We start from the raw sequence: 18,322 nt of genomic DNA on the forward strand, positions 1-18,322 counted from the left end.
ATACTACATACCTTGTTGTTGATGTGGCATCTAGTATGAAAAATATTCTCACTCTTCTGCTCTATATCATCCATCTTAATTTCTGTATTGAGTGCATGCCTGGTAACAAGAGAATCACCATACTCTTCATTCTCATACCGATTTTCAACACTAAACTCGGGACGCCTCCTATCTCTCCTGCCATGAAGATTTCTAATTACCACATCTTGATGATCCATCCTATCCCTCACTTCACCCAACACTAAGTTCAACTTCTCAAACTGTTGTTGCATGACTTGCAACACAAAGGATGTGTTATCTACCATCTCCTTTGGTGATGAGTCACTCCTATGAGACATCATAATGTGCTGCACAGAAAAGAATGTTAGTGAAAAACCTCACACACTCCCTTACGTGTTTACACTCAAATAATGACACTCCACTCGTGTGTAACTCTGAATTGGCTTTTTACCGATAATAATCTCACACTCTCTTGCCTTTTACCTCAAGAGTTTTCCCACTCAAGTTCTTTAAGAACTAGTTGAACTAAATCAAGACAATACAACCTTGTATTATCCCAACTAGTAATTAGATCCAGGAAACAAGAACAAGAGAAACATGAAGGAATAAAAATGACATGAGAATCAATGAAGTTATACGAATGAAAGAGTAACAATAAGACAAGATACCAACTTGAGTGATGTATGCAGCAGCCCCTTTGATCATAAGGTTTAATCAACAAATTTCTTTCTTTCTCTTTGTTGTAACTATGTAGCAACTTTGAATATGCTACCTTCTCTTTTCTTCATCCTCTTCTTTTTTTTTTTTTTTTGAATTTTCTTTTCTTTTCTTTTCCTTTCCTTTCCTTTCCTTTCTTTTCTTTTCTTTTCCTTTCTTTCTTTTCTTTTCTCTAATTCATCCACAAACAGCAATAGTCAGTTGTGAAAACCAACCAATTGAATTCAAACACACAAGCATGGACAATGAAGTAGAAGAGAATCAATGGAACGACACTCCAAGCAATTGACAAACTTAGAGATGCAGAAAATCCTAGAATTTTGAAACCCTAGGTGATGCAAATTTCAGCCAAACCCAAAACCCTAACAATTTCGGCAGCCTACTTTTTGTTTCTATTTTTTTTTTTGGCAACCCTAGAACAATGAAGCCCTAGAATTAAATTTAAGAATGCTAAAATTAAAAGATAGAATCAGACCTGATTGGAAACCTTGCTCTGAATACCAAATGATATGAACCCGCGGGAAAGGAATTCCCTTGAACCCACAATCAATTTGAAAACTCCCCAAGAAAGCCAAAATCAAGTCAATGGATGGAGAACCTAGACCCGATGAGAACTCGTTTCAAGAACCTAGATTATATTAAAATCTAGACCCATTGAAGAACCCATCTCAAGAACCCAGATTACAAAGGAGGAACGCCACAAAGGTTGTGATTTACCTTTGATAAGTTCAAAAGTTCAATTAAGAACAAGAGGAGATAAACTCAACTCACAATGAATAAATTCATCAAATTTCATAAACTTCATAATCTGATTAAAATGTGGCCACATAGAGTATTTAAAGCAAAACATAATGAAACCCTAGCCAAAATAAACCCCCCATCTTCCAAAAGTGCCCCTGGATGAACAGTGCCGCGGCTACAGTACGGAGCTACAGTAACTCGCTACAGTAACCCTAACCCTAGTTCAATAAAATAATAACTTTCCCAATATGCCTTTGCATAGGCATAAACCCAATTATTCTAAGCAAATAAAATAGGTCCATGAAATTAATTAAATAAGTTGAAAGTCTTCAAGTGTCCAAAGCCTATAAGTCATGTTGTTGCCCTTTCCATAGCTTATGAAATGAATCAAAGCATAATCTTCATCGTTTAAGCCCTTGAACTTGTATTTGGCCCATCTGGTACTTGCAACATATCTTTAAGATTAGGCCCACCTTGGTTCCCATCACAACCCTTTCATTCTTTTGGGCAATTTGAAGTCGTACACTCTCATGAAGTGACTTCACCAACTCCGCCTTCTTTTGTCCATCCAAACTACTCCTATCATCAACAGGTAAAGGCATCAAATCCAAAGGAGTAAGTGGATTAAATCCATAAACAATTTCAAAATGAGAGTATAAAGTAGTAGTTTGCATCGTCCTATTATATGCAAACTCTATAAATGGCAAACAATCCTCCCAAATATTTAAATTCTTATGAACAACAGTGCGTAAAAGCTAAGTTAAAGTCCTATTAACTACTTATTTAAATTTTAATATCAGATTTGAAATTTCAGAAACTTATTTGTCTTTGTGAGGTCTTGTGTTCCTCTTGGTTCTTCAAAGAACTCTTTGAACTTATCAAGTTAATCTTGTGGCGTTCAAGCTCCAAACTTATCACCTTGATTCTGATTTCTTGGTGTGGCGTTTTCAATCCTTCGTAGTCTTGGTTTTTCATCTAGTTCGGTGACTGGTCAAGGCTCAACAAATCTTGTCAATACGATCTTGGGGTTCCAAGCCATCATTGTTATCGGGTTTCATCACAATTGTTGGTGGAGTTCATATCATTTTGGTATCAGAGCTTTGGTTCTAAGATAAGTTTGTCTATCTTTTATTTTCGTTCTATTTCCTGTTCTTTGCTGTAAAAAAAAAAAAAAAAATATTATAAAAAAAAAAAAAAAAAGGTACACGATTCCAGTAAGAAAACTTCTTCCTTTCAATCTTGTATCTCACCTTATTCAAGTACTTGAACTTTTGATGAGTTTTGGTTGTTTATTTTCTGAATTGCTGCTGGATTATTTTGAATGAGTTTCTTGAAGTTCGATTAAGAACTAAAGAAGACACAGAAGAGTGGAAAAAGGCAAGAGTGCGAGACCATATGAGGGTAAAAGCCGTTTAGAGTGAAAACACGAGTGCAAGTGTATCAATTCTTGAGTGAAACACGTGAGGGAGTGCTTGTGAGGATTCTAACTTTGTTTGCAGATTTTAAAACATGTCTAATAATCAAGAAGAAGACACAACCGAAGAATTTCGACAACCTCCAGTTCCAAACCTCCAAATGCAAGCGATGTTAGGGGAGATGAGGCGTATGTTGAGGGCTGAATTAGAACCTATTCACGAAAGGTTGGACAGGGTAGAAGCAGAAACTCCTAGGGGCCAGCAACATGACATCCACAATAGGCAGCATGGTGGGCGTGGTCCGTGGCGGAATGTTGATGGAGAGGCGGAGTCGGAGGAGTTTGATGAGCAATATTTGAACCGAGGCAGGATTGAGCGTGGGTATAGAAATAGAGAAGCTAGGATGGGTAGGCCTAGGAGGGATAACGATTTAGGAAATATAAAGATTAAAATCCCATCTTTTCAAGGTAAAAATGATCCTGAAGTTTATTTGGAGTGGGAAACTAAAATGGAGATGGTTTTTGATTGTCACAACTACTTAGAGATAAAGAAGGTTAAGTTGGCTGCAATTGAATTTACCGATTATGCCATTGTGTGGTGGGATCAATTACTGATTAATAGGAGGAGGAATAGAGAGCCACCAGTGGACACTTGGGAGGAAATGAAAATGCTTATGAGGAAGCGTTTTGTACCCAGCCACTATTATAGGCGATTGTATCAAAAATTACAGAGGTTAATTCAAGGATCTGAAAGTGTGGATGAGTATTACAAAGAGATGGAGGTAGCTATGATCCGGGCTAATGTAGAAGAGGACCGGGAAGCCACCATGGCTAGGTTTTTGCATGGTTTAAATCGTGAGATTGCGGATATAGTCGAGATGCAGCACTATGTTGAGTTGACAGATATGGTGCATCAAGCCATAAAGGTGGAGGAACAATTCAAACGAAAGGGATTGGCTAGGAGGGGACTGCCTATGGCTACAACCAGCTCGTGGAAGACAACTCCAAAAAGGGATGAGCAGCAACAAAATAAGCCAAAATTTGAATCCTCTAAGAATGCCAACTTAAAGACCGCCACTACTTCAGGTACAATCGAGACTTCAAGTTATAAAACACGTGATATTAAATGTTTTAAATGTCAGGGGCGCGGACATATAGCCAGCCAGTGTGTAAACAAGAGGGTGATGGTGATAAATGCCCAAGGAGAGCTTGAGTCAGAAAATGAGGAAGAAGTAGATAATGATGATATGCCATCTATGGAGGATGCTGACGATGAGCAAAATGCTGTGGTTGGAGATTTATTGGTTGCAAGGCGAGTTCTCAATGTGCAGGTTAAGGAGGAAGAAAGTAACCAAAGGGAGAACTTGTTTCATACTCGGTGCTTTGTAAATAACAAAGTTTGCAGTGTCATTATCGATGGTGGGAGTTGCACAAATGTAGCCAGCACTTATTTAGTGGAGAAATTGGCTTTAACTACCTTGAAACATCCTCAACCTTACCGGCTTCAGTGGTTGAATGAATGTGGGGAAATCAAGGTGACAAGACAAGTGTTGGTGGCATTATCCATTGGCAAATATGAGGATGAGGTGCTTTGTGATGTGGTTCCTATGCACGCATGCCATTTACTGTTGGGAAGACCATGGTAGTATGATCTGAGGGTTACGCATGATGGATTCACAAATAAGTATTCCTTCACTCTTAATAGGCAACCTATTACTCTTGTGCCATTAACTCCAAAACAGGTTAGGGAGGACCAATTAAAGTTACAAAGTTCGAATGAAAAAAAAAAAGGAAAAGGAAAGGAAAGCCGAAACTGAAAAAAAAGACTTAAAAAAAAAGGAGAGAAAAACATTGATCAGAGTGAAAAAGAAAGAGAGAGGATTTCGGCTATAGTGAGAGCAAGAGAGGAGAAATTCAATTACATTGCAAAAAAAAGTGAGATCAAGAGAGCATTATTTTCACACCAGCCCCTTATTGTACTCATGTACAAGGAGGCTCTTTTATGTACTAATGATCTCGTCGGTGCTTTGCCGAGCAATATTGTTTCTCTTTTGCAGGAGTTTGAAGATGTCCTTCCTGAAGAGGTACCTTATGGTTTACCTCCAATCCGAGGGATTGAACATCAAATTGATTTCATACCTGGTGCATCAATTCCAAACCGACCTGCTTATAGGAGTAATCCCGAGGAGACCAAGGAACTTCAGAGGCAAGTAAGTGAATTATTGGAGAAGGGGTTTGTGCGTGAAAGTATGAGTCCTTGTGCGGTTCCGGTGCTGTTAGTTCCCAAGAAGGATGGAACATGGAGGATGTGTGTTGACTGCCGAGCCATCAACAACATAACGGTAAAGTATCGTCATCCCATTCTTAGACTAGATGATATGCTGGATGAATTGCATGGTTCTTGTGTGTTTACAAAAATTGATCTTAAGAATGGATATCATCAGATTAGGATGAAAGAAGGTGATGAATGGAAAACTGCTTTTAAGACTAAATATGGTTTGTATGAGTGGTTAGTGATGCCTTTCGGTTTAACTAATGCTCCGAGCACATTTATGAGTTTGATGAACCATGTTTTGCGAGCATTTATTGGCAGATTTGTAGTTGTGTATTTTGATGATATCCTGATCTATAGCAAAAATTTGGAAGAACATGTAATGCATTTGAAATATGTTTTGGAAATTCTAAGGAAAGAAAGGTTGTTTGCTAACCTCAAAAAGTGCACCTTTTGCACAGATAAGCTTGTGTTTCTTGGTTTTGTTGTTAGTAAGAGAGGAATTGAGGTGGATGAGGAAAAGGTGAAGGCAATCAAAGAGTGGTCAACGCCTACAACAGTCGGCCAAGTGAGGAGTTTCCACGGCTTAGCTAGCTTCTAGAGACGGTTTGTGCGTGATTTTAGTAGCTTAGCCGCCCCTCTTACTGAAGTCATCAAGAAAAATGTGCCGTTTAAGTGGGGAAAAGAACAAGAAAAGGCATTTAGTCTGATCAAAGAAAAGTTAACTAATGCACCTTTGCTTGTTTTACCTAACTTTGCTAAAACTTTTGAAATTGAGTGTGATGCTTCAGGCATAGGTATTGGAGCTGTTTTGATGCAAGAAGGCCGTCCAATTGCTTATTTCAGTGAAAAGTTGAGTGGGGCAGCCCTAAATTACCCTACTTATGATAAGGAGATGTATGCCTTGGTGAGGGCTTTGGAAAATTGGCAACACTATCTATGGCCAAAGGAGTTTGTGATTCACACAGATCATGAGTCTTTGAAGCATTTGAAAGGACAGCAAAGGTTGAACAAACGCCATGCCAAGTGGGTGGAATTCATTGAAACATTTCCGTATGTGATCAGATATAAGCAAGGTAAGGAAAATGTGGTGGCTGATGCATTGTCCCGAAGGTATGCCTTACTTTCCATTTTAGATACAAAAATGCTTGGCTTTGAATACATTAAGGAATTGTATGCTCAAGATTCTGATTTTGGTGATGTGTTCAATGCATGTGAAAAAATGGTGTTTGGTAAGTTTTATAGGTATGATGGATTTTTGTTTCGGGAAAATAAACTGTGTTTGCCAATATGTTCTTTGCGCGAATTGCTTGTGAGAGAAGCTCATGGTGGTGGTTTGATGGGTCATTTTGGTGTAGCTAAGACTTTAGGAATTTTGCATGAACATTTTTTTTGGCCTCATATGAAACGTGATGTGGAAAGAATTTGTGAGAAGTGTATTACGTGTAAACAGGCTAAGTCTAAGTTGAAACCCCATGGTTTGTACACCCCTTTGCCAATACCTAGTGAACCTTGGACTAATATTTCTATGGATTTTGTTTTAGGTTTACCTAGGACTAAGAGGGGGAGAGATTCAGTTTTTGTGGTGGTAGATAGATTTTCCAAGATGGCACACTTTATTGCATGTCATAAAACTGATGATGCATCACATATAGCTGATTTGTTCTTCAAAGAAATTCTTAGATTACATGGTATGCCTAAGACCATTGTTTCTGATAGGGATGCAAAGTTTTTGAGTTACTTTTGGAAGACTTTGTGGGGAAAGCTGGGAACTAAGTTGTTGTTTTCTACTACTTGTCATCCACAAACAGATGGCCAAACTGAAGTAGTAAATAGAACATTGTTGTCTTTGTTGCGTGCTATCATTAAAAAGAACTTGAAAGCATGGGAAGATTGTTTGCCACATGTTGAATTTGCTTACAATAGAAGTATACATTCTGCAACTAAGTTTTCACCATTTGAAATTGTTTATGGCTTTAACCCATTGTCACCTTTGGATTTAACTTCTTTACCTTTGAGTGAACGTGTGAACTTAGATGGCAAAAAGAAGGCAGAATTTGTAAAGATGATTCATGAAAAGGCACGGCTGAACATTGAAAGGAGGACTAAACAATATGTCCATCAAGCCAACAAGGGACGTAAGAAGGTAGTGTTTCAACCAGGAGATTGGGTTTGGTTGCACTTAAGGAAGGACCGTTTTCCAGAGAAGCGGCGTTCAAAACTCCTACCTTGGGGTGACGGGCCATTTCAAGTAGTAGAACGCATCAATGATAATGCCTACAAGCTTGACTTACCAGGTGAGTATGGTGTCAGTGCAAGCTTTAATGTTGCTGATTTGTCTCCTTTTGATGTAGGTGATGATTTGAGGACAAATCCTTCTCAAGAGGGGGAGAATGATGCAAACCAAGGAGCTGGACATGCTGATCATACAAGTGGGAATGGAGCTGAATTTGCAAAAGACCCTTTGTCACTTCCTAGTGGCCCAATTACAAGACTTAGAGCCAAACAATTCAAGGAAGCACTAAATGGGCTAATCCAAGAGAATTGGGCTGATTCTAAAAAGACCAAGATGGGCTCAAATAATATTCAAGACTTAGTCCATGTCATCAAGGCAATTTGATGGGAACCATGATGGGCCTAGTCTTAAAGATCACGGAGACAATGCAAGGATTGATGCAATCCACTTGGGACGAGTTTAGCAAGAGCCCAACATTCAAGACGGGTTCTTCAACGGGTCTAGATTTTCATATAATCTAGGTTCTTAAAACGAGTTCTCATCGGGTCTAGGTTCTCCATCCTTGACTTGATTTTGGCTTTCTTGGAGAGTTTTCAAATTGACTGTGGGTTCAAGGGATTCATTTCTCGCGGGTTCATATCACAATTGAAGAGGCTAATTAGCACATAGAAATATGATGAATGGTCTGACCATTAAAGGACGTGAATTTGTTAAGTTTCAAGAATATTAAATAGGTGAATGAACTTGGTCTTGCCTGGGTACGTGAAATACCTTGAATTTAGTCATTACTGGCTGCCTCTAGAAGTCCAAGAGGCCTAAAATTCGTGGGACTTGTTATGTTAATATTTGTGTTGCTTTTAAAGCTGTAGTTATGACTTTTCCTATTCTTGGAGGGTTGTTCCAAGTATATAAAGGGGTTATTTCGAGTTTTAATATCAGATTTGAAATTTCAGAAGTTTATTTGTCTTTGTGAGGTCTTGTGTTCCTCTTGGTTCTTCAAAGAACTCTTTGAACTTATCAAGTTAATCTTGTGGCGTTCAAGCTCCAAACTTATCACCTTGATTCTGATTTCTTGGTGTGGCGTTTTCAATCTTTCGTAGTCTTGGTTTTTCATCTAGTTCGGTGACTGGTCAAGGCTCAACAAATCTTGTCAATACGATCTTGGGGTTCCAAGCCATCATTGTTATCGGGTTTCATCACAATTGTTGGTGGAGTTCATATCAGATGACTCTCATTTTCACTCTTTCTTTTTTGAGCAACCTCACTTTTCAATTTCAGTTGGTCCTCATAGACCTGGCTTGGAGTTAAAGGAGCAAGCTTAATTGTTTTGCCCTCCTTTTCAAACCTGTACATGTTCTTGAACCCATCATGTGTCACTCTCCTATCATACTACCACGGCCTCCCCAATAAAATATGGCCCGCATGCATAGGTACACATCACAAAGCACCTCATCCTGATACTTCCCAATAGAAAAAGTAACTAACACTTGTTTATCCACCCTAACCTCTCCACAATCATTCAACCACTGCAATTTGTATGGTCTAAAGTGTTTTAAGGTTGGTAAATTCAATTTTTCAACCAAAGTAGTGCTAGCCTAATTAGTACAACTCCCTCCATCAATGATCATACTACATATCTTATTATTGACATGGCATCTAGTATGAAAAATGTTCTCTCTCTGTTACTCTGCATCATCCACCTTAATGTGTGCATTAAGAGCACGCCTGGCAACAAGAGACTCACCTGTCACAGGATATACCACTCCATCATTATCACTAGTATCATCCAACTCAGCCACCTCATCACTATCATCCTCACTCTCAATCATCACCTCCCCATTGTCACGCATAATCATCACCCTCCTATTTGGACATTGAGAAGCAATGTGTCCTGAACCCAAACACTTAAAACATTTGATATCTCTATTCCGTGAAGGTTGGGATTTTACCATGGGTTTGTTGCTAGTTCCCTCATCTTTTCCCTTAGGTGGTTCGGTCTTTCTCTTTGCTACAGCTGGATCATTCCTATCCCATTTTGATTTTCAAGTAGTGCTAGAAACCGAAGTGTACCTAGCTGTCCCTTTTCTCTTTAATTGCCTCTCCACCTTCATAGTCATGTGCACCATGTCCTCTATCTCCACATAATGCTGCAATTCAATTACATTGGCTATGTCCCTATTCAACCCACTCAAAATCTAGCCATGGTGGCCTCTCGGTCCTCCTCTACATTAGCCCGAATCATCGCCACCTCGATCTCCTTATGGTAATCCTCCACACTCCTAGACCCCTGTGTAAGATTTTGTAATTTCTGGTAAAGGTCTCTACAGTAATGGCTAGGAACAAATCTCCGCCTCATGAGAGCTTTCAACTCTCCCCATTTCTCTATAGGCCTCTCATAATTCCTCCTCCTATTGGTCACTGATTGATCCCACCAAATAATAGCATAATCAGTTAACTCAATTACCGCCAACTTCACTTTCTTCTCCTCAGAATAATTATAGCAATCAAGCACCAACTCTATTTTTTTCACCCACTCTAGATAAACCTCAGGGTCAGTTCTACCTTGGAAAGATAGTATTTTCATTTTGATGCTACCAAGGTCTCCATCTACACCATCCCGACCCCTTAGATTCCCCTCACGTCCTCTTTCATGCCTAACTCCTCTATTTCTACCCGACCCAACGTCAGATGCTAAATTTTCCTCTTCCTCACCATCTCCTTCATTCTCATACTGATTTTCAACTCTATGCTCGCGTCGCCTCCTATCCCTCCTACCTTGTAGATTTCTAATCGCTGCTTCTTGATGATCCATCCTATCCCTCACTTCACCCAACACCAAGTTCAACTGCTCAAACTGTTGTTGCATGGCTTGCAACACAAATGATGAGTTATCTGCTCTCCCCCTTGGTGATGCGCTACTCCGATGAGACACTATCAGGTGCTACACAAAAGAATGTTAGTGGCAAAAAAAAAGTAAACCTCACACACTCACTCCTTTATGTGTTTACACTCGAATAATGACACTCCACTAGTGTTTCACTCTTAATTGACTTTTTTTTTCGATAATAGTCTCACACTCTCTTGCCTTTTACCTCAAGAGTTTTCCCACTCAAGTTCTTTAAGAACTAATTGACTCAATCAAGACAAAGCAACCTTGTTTTATCCCATCTAGTAATTAGGTCCAAGAAATAAGAACAAGAGAAACACGGAAGGAATGAAAAAAAAATGGCAAGTGAATCAAGAAAATTATATGAATGAAACAGTAACTATAAGACAAGATACCAACTAGAATCACCCCTTTTGATGATAAGGCTGAATAAAAAATCTCGGGATTTTTTTTTTTTTGCACGATTTTTTTTTCTTTTCTTTTCCTTCTTTTCTATTCTTTTCTTTTCCTTTCACCAACTGATTTGATCACAATCAAGAATAAGCAGTTGAGCAAACCCTAACAATAACTCAAAAACCCTAGGGCAAGTGATATACGGCAGCCCCTAGAACAAGAGATTTCAGCCAACACAAAGCCTAGAACAATGAAGTACAGCAACCCAAACAATAGTGAAGAAATCTGCTCAACCCTAACAATAGTGAAGAAACCCTCGAACAATGAATTTCAGCCAGATTACAAAGGAGGAACGCCACAAAGGTTGTGATTTACCTTTGATAAATTCAAGAGTTCAATCAAGAACAAGAGGAGAAAACTCAACTCACAAATAAAATTCAATATTGTCCAGTCTCTCAAATGAGGCTACAAAGAGTTTTTAAACCCAAACTGATGGAAACCAAGGTGGGCCTAGTCTTAAAGATACGTTGCAAGTTCCAGATGGGCCAAATACAAGTTAAAGGGCTTAAATGATGAAGATTCAGTTTTGATTCATTTGATAAGTTATGGAAAGGGCAACAACACGATTTAAAGGCCTTGGGCACTTGAACACTTTCAACTTATTTAATTCTTGTAAATGACTTATTTTATTAGTTTAGAATAATTGAGTTTACTATGGGAAGCACTTAAGGGAGCCTATGCAAGGGCATATTGGGAAAGTTATTATTTTATTGAACTAGGGTTAGGGTTACTGTAGCGAGTTACTGTAGCGAGGGTACTGTAGCCGCGGCACTGTTCATCCAGGGGCACTTTTGGAAGATGGGGGGGTTTATTTTGGCTAGGGTTTCATTATGTTTTGCTTTAAATACTCTATGTGGCCACATTTTAATCAGATTATGAAGTTTATGAAATTTGATGAATTTATTCATTGTGAGTTGAGTTTTACTCCTCTTGTTCTTAATTGAACTTTTGAACTTATCAAAGGTAAATCACAACCTTTGTGGCGTTCCTCCTTTGTAATCTGGGTTCTTGAGACGGGTTCTTCAACGGGTCTAGATTTTAATATAATCTAGGTTCTTGAAACGAGTTCTCATCGGGTCTAGGTTCTCCATCCATTGACTTGATTTTGGCTTTCTTGTGGTATTTTCAAATTGACTGTGGGTTCAAGGGATTCCTTTCCCGCGGGTTCATATCAATTTGGCAGACAAAGTTTGCTTTCTTTAAACAAATAACCATCATGCTTGTAAAACTTAACAAATGCCGCCTTATCACATGCCACATACACATTTGAAAAATCAGCATCATCGGCATACATGTCTTTCACGTATTCAAACCCAAGCATTTTGGCACTCATAGAAGTAAGAAGTACATACCTCCGGGATAGATCATCAGCAACAATGTTCTCCTTACCTTGCTTGTAACGGATGACATAGGGAAAGGTCTCAATGTATTCCATCCATCTAGCATGCCTTTTATTCAACTTACCTTGACCCTTGAGATGCTTCAATGATTCATGATCGGTATGGATCACAATTCTCTTGGCCATAGGTAGTGCTGCCAAGTTTCTAATGCACGAACAAGAGCATAAAGCTCTTTATCATAAGTAGGGTACTTCAGGGATGCCCCACTTAACTTTTCACTGAAGAAGGCTATGTGCCGCCTATCCTGCATCAAAACGGCTCCAATCCCTATTCCTGAGGCATCACATTCAATCTCAAAAACTTTGTTAAAATCAGGTAATCCTAACACAGGTGCAAAGCACAACCTTTCTTTAATAGTGGCAAAAGCATTCTCTTGATTAGTCCCCCAATGAAACCCAACATTCTTTTTAATTACCTCAGTGAGTGGTGCAGCAATGGTGCTGAAGTCTTTAACAAAACGCCGATAAAAGCTAGCTAACCCATGAAAGCTTCTTACCTCAGTGAGGCTTTTTAGCATTGGCCACTCCTTGATGGCCTTGACTTTCTCTTCATCCACCTCAATACCCTTTGTACTAACAATGTAACCAAGAAAAACAACTTTTTCCATGCAAAAGGCACATTTCTTGAAATTAGCATACAACTTTTCACATCTCAACACATCAAACACATATCTCAAATGCTCAATATGTTCATTTAAGTTCTTGCTGTACACTAAGATATCATCAAAGTACACAACCACAAACTTGCCTATGAATGCACGTAGGACATGGTTCATTAATCTCATGAAAGTACTGGGCGCATTTGTAAGTCCAAATGGCATAACCAACCATTCATAAAGCCCATACTTAGTCTTAAAAGCAGTTTTCCATTCATCACCCTCTTTCATTCTAATTTGATGGTACCCACTTTTAAGATCAATTTTACTGAAAATACATGAGCCATGCAATTCATCAAGCATATCATCCAATCTAGGAATGGGATGGCGATACTTTACCGTGATATTGTTGACCGCCCTGCAATCAATGCACATCCTCCACGTCCCATCCTTCTTTGGCACTAGTAGCACTGGTACTGCACAAGGGCTCATGCTCTCCCTCACGTACCCATTGCTCATCAAATCCTCAACTTGCATCTGAACCTCCTTTGTCTCCTCTGGATTACTCCAGTAGGCTGGTCGGTTTGGAATAGCAGCCCCGGGCATAAAATCAATCTGGTGCTCATTGCCTCGAATGGGTGGCAACTCATTTGGCATCTCCTCCAGGAATACATCCTCAAACTCCTGCAACAAAGAAACAACCAAACTAGGAAGAGACTGATTAGTTTCATCAAGAGTAAGATAAGACTCTTTATAGACAAGAAAAATCATAGGGCGATCTGCGAAGAAAGCCCTCTTAACCTCACTCTCTCTTGCATAGAAACTCACTTTTGCCTTTCCTTTTCTCTCAGAAGACTCGCTTTCTTTTTTCTCTCGTGGCTCCACTCTTTTTTCTTTACTCTCAGTCACCTCTCTACTTTCTTTCTCACTCTTTCTTTCATGCTCATATTCACTCTTACTCTTTATTTTTTGCTCAATCTCTTTTTCACTCTTCCTTTTTTGATCACTCTCATTTTCACTCTTTCTCTTCCGATCACTCTTTCTTTTTTGAGCAACCTCACTTTTCAATTTCAGTTGGTCCTCATAGACCTGGCTTGGAGTTAAAGGAGCAAGTTTAATTGTTTTGCCCTCCTTTTCAAAGCTGTACATGTTCTTGAACCCAATCATGTGTCACTCTCCTATCATACTGCCACGGCCTCCCCAACAAAATATGATATGAACCCGTGGAAATGAATTCCCTTGAACCCACAATCAATTTGAAAACTCCCCAGGAAAACCAAAAATCAAGTCAAGGATGGAGAATCTAGACCCGATTAGAACCCGTTTCAAGAACCTAGATTATATTAAAATCTAGACCCGTTGAAAAACCCGTCTCAAGAACCCAGATTACACTGGAAGAACGCCACAAAGGTTGTGATTTACCTTTGATAAGTTCAAGAGTTTAATCAAGAACAAGAGGAGAAAACTCAACTCACAAATAAAATTCAATATTGTCTTCATGATCTTTAAGACTAGGCCCATCATGGTTCCCATCATTCCCCCTCTCCTCAAAAGGATTCGACCTCGAATCTCCACCTTGGTTCCCATCATTCCCACTCTCTTCAAAAGGATTCAACCTCGAATCTCCACCTGGATCAAAGGGAAAAAGGTTAGGAACATTATCATTAATTTCGTATGCAATATCATTAATTTGTTCAAGTAACACTTCATGCATCATGTTAATGAATGACAAATGATACTTCCACAAACGTTCATGTAACACTTCAATGAAAGGCAAATGATACTCCGGCAATTGTTCATGCAACACGTCAATGTATGGCAAATGATACTCCCACAAATGTTCATGCAATACATCAATGAATGACAAATGATAGTTCCACAAACGTTCGTGCAACAAGTCTTTGAATGGCAAATGATATTCCCACAAACATTCATGTAACACAACAAAAGTCTTCCTTACACCAAGATTACCCAACAAACCACCATGTCCATCACACACAAGCAACTTACGCATAAAACTAGTAGGCACACAAAATCTATTCTTTCTAAACAAGTACCAATCTGGTTTATAAAACTTACCAAAAGATGCTTTCTCACATGTTCTATACACATTAGCAAAGTCATCATCATTAGCATGCAATTCCTTATCATATTCAAGTCTCAACAATTTTGCATCTAAAATGAAGACAATGACATACCTTCTTGCTAAAGCATCAACCAGAAAATTTTTCATACCATGTGTGTATTTGAATACATGAAGAAAAGTCTCAATACAATCATCCCGCTTAGCATGCATTCTACTCAACAACTTACCTTGTCCCCTTAAGTGTGTCAAGGACTCATGTTCTTCAAATAAAGGTCGATTAAGAATTGTCGCACCTGGCACAAGATCAATGTAGTGCTCTATCTCCCAAATAGGTGATAATCCACTAAACACACTGCTAGGAATCACGACCTCGTATCCCTGCAAGAAAGAAACAACAACACTAGGCAAAGAGTCGTTAAATTCGTTAGCATAAAAGCTTGCCTTAGCATAAAAACTCACTTTTGTCTTTTTATTTCTCTTCACAATCTCTCTTTCTTTTCCCTCTTGTGGCTCCACTCTTTTTTCTTGACTGTCAACCACCTCTCTATTTTCTTTTTCTCTCACTCTTTCTTTTGATGTTTCGGCCTCATTCTCTTTTTTCCTCTCACTCTCTGTTTTTCTTTCAGTCTCCTCTTTTTCTTGAGATTTCAGCCTCACCCAAATCTTTTCCCTTTGGTGGTTCGGTCGTCCCCTTTGCTACAACTTGATCATTTTTGTCCCACTTAGATTTTCAAGGAGTACTAGAAACCGAAGTATACCTTGATGTACCCTTTCCTTTTAGCCGTCTCTCCACCTTCATAGCCATGTGCACTATGTCCTCCACCTCCTCATAATGTTGCAACTCAACTACATTAGCTATCTCCCTATTCAACCCCCTCAAAAATCTTGTCATCGTGGCCTCCCGATCCTCCACTACGTTAGCCCGAATCATAGCCACCTCCATCTCCTTATGGTAGTCCTCTACACTCCTAGACCCCTGTATAAGATTTTGTAATTTTTGGTAGAAGTCTCTATAGTAGTGGCTAGGTACAAATCTCCGCCTCATGATAGCTTTCAACTCTCTCCATGTTTCTACAGGCCTCTCAAGATTCCTCCTCCTATTAGTCACTAATTGATCCCACCAAACAATCGCATAATCAGTGAACTCAATTACAACCAACTTCACCTTCTTCTCCTCAGAGTAATTATGACAATCAAACACCAGCTCTATTCTTTTCTCCCACTCTAAATAAATTTCAGGGTCAGTTCTACCTTGGAATGATGGTATTTTCACTTTGATACTCCCAAGGTTCTTATCTACTCCATCTCGACCCCTTGAGTTTGCCGTAAGGCCTCTTCCATGCCTAACTCCTCTATGTCCACTCAATCCAACTTCAGATGTTAAGCCTTCCTCATCCTCACCAAACTGTCCATTCTTATACCCATTCTCAATTTTAGGCTCATGTCGCCTCCTATCTCGCTCACTTTGCAGATTTCTAATCATTGCTTTTTGATTATCCATACTATCCCTCACTTCACCTAAGACCAAGTTCAACCGCTCAAACTGTTGTTGCATGGCTTGCAACATAAAGGATGAGTTATCTGCTCTCCCCCTTGGTGATGAGCTACTCCGATGAGACATTATAAAGTTCAGCACAAAAGAATGTTAGTTGTAAAAAAGAAAACCTTACACACTCCCTTACGTGTTTACACTCGAATAATGGCACTCCACTCGTGTTTCACTCTTAATGGCTTTTTCCCGATAATAGTCTCACACCCTCTTGCCTTTTACCTCAATAGTTTTCCTGCTCAAGTTCTTTAAGAACTAGTTGAATTAAATCAAGACAATACAACCTTGTATTATTCCAACCAGTAATATAGATCAAAGAAACAAGGAATGAAGCAAATGACACGAGACTCAAGGAATTTATACGAGGGAAAGAGTAATTATAAAACAATATACAAACTAGAAAGATGTATTCAGCTCTTATGATGTTAAAAACTCAATCGACAAATACTTTCTTTCTCTTTGTTGTAACTATGTAGCAACGTTGAATACGCCACCTTCTCTTTTCTTCTTCTTCTTCTTTCTGGTTTTTTTTTTTTTCGAATTTTCTTTTCTTTTCCTTTCTTTTCTTTTCCTTTCCTTTCTTTTCTTTTCTTTTCACCAACTGATTTGATCACAACCAAGAATAAGCAGTAGAGAAAAACCCTAACAATAACTCAAAAACCCTAGGGCAAGTGATATACGACAACCCCTAGAATAAGAGATTTCAGCCAACACAAACCCTAGAACAATGAATTTCAGCAACCCCAACATAGTAAAGAAATCTGCTAGCCACCACTGTTTTTTTTGTAATCAATCCTAGAACAATGAAGCCCTAGAATTAAATATGCTAGAAATAAAAGATAGAATCAGACCTGATTGGAAATCTGGCTCTGATACCAAATGATATGAACCCGTGGGAATGAATTTCCTTGAACCCACAATCAATTTGAAAACTCCCCAGGAAAGCCAAAAATCAAGTCAAGGATGGAGAATCTAGACCCGATGAGAACCCGTTTCAAGAACCTAGATTATATTAAAATCTAGACCCGTTGAAAAACCCGTCTCAAGAACCCAGATTACAAGGGAGGAATGCCACAAAGGTTGTGATTTACCTTTGATAAGTTCAAGAGTTCAATCAAGAACAAGAGGAGAAAACTCAACTCACAAATAAAATTCAATATTGTCTTCGTGATCTTTAAGACTAGGCCCATCATGGTTCCCATCAAAATATGGCCCGCATGCATAGGCACAACATCACAAAGCACCTCATCTTGATACTTCCCAATAGAAAAAGTAACCAACACTTGTTTATCCACCCTAACCTCTCCACAATCATTCAACCACTGCAATTTGTATGGTCTAGAGTGTTTTAAGGTTGGTAAATTCAATTTCTCAACCAAAGTAGTGCTAGCCACATTAGTACAACTCCCTCCATCAATGATCATACTACATACCTTATTGTTGACATGGCATCTAGTTTGGAAAATGTTCTCTCGCTGTTGCTCTGCATCATCCACCTTAATGTGTGCATTAAGAGCACGCCTGGCAACAAGAGACTCACCTGTCACAGGGTATAGCGCTCCATCATCATCACTAGCATCATCCAACTCGGGCACCTCATCACTATCATCCTCACTCTCAGTCATCACCTCCCCATTGTCACGCACAATCACCACCCTCCTATTTGGACATTGAGAAGCAATGTGCCTTGAACCCAAACACTTAAAACATTTGATATCTCTATTCCGTGAAGGTTGGGATTCTACCTTGGGTTTGTTGCTAGTTCCCTCATTTTTTCCCTTAGGTGGTTCGGTTTTTCTCTTTGCTTCAGCTGCATCATTCCTATCCCATTTTGATTTCCAAGTAGTGCTAGAAACCATAGTGTACCTTGCTGTCCCTTTTCTCTTTAATTGCCTCTCCACCTTCATAGCCATGTGCACCATGTCCTCTATCTCCACATAATGCTGCAATTCAATTACATTGGCTATGTCCC

General features: G+C 39.1%; 1 pseudogene; it reads left to right on the plus strand.

Annotated features, from left to right (window-relative positions):
• The first annotated feature begins 2,967 nt into the window (after positions 1 to 2,967).
• LOC118344568 overlaps positions 2,968 to 18,322 on the plus strand; it is an 81,275-nt pseudogene continuing 65,920 nt past the window's right edge.

This window comes from Juglans regia, chromosome 14 (assembly GCF_001411555.2).
Source record: "Juglans regia cultivar Chandler chromosome 14, Walnut 2.0, whole genome shotgun sequence".
Classification (NCBI taxonomy): domain Eukaryota; kingdom Viridiplantae; phylum Streptophyta; class Magnoliopsida; order Fagales; family Juglandaceae; genus Juglans; species Juglans regia.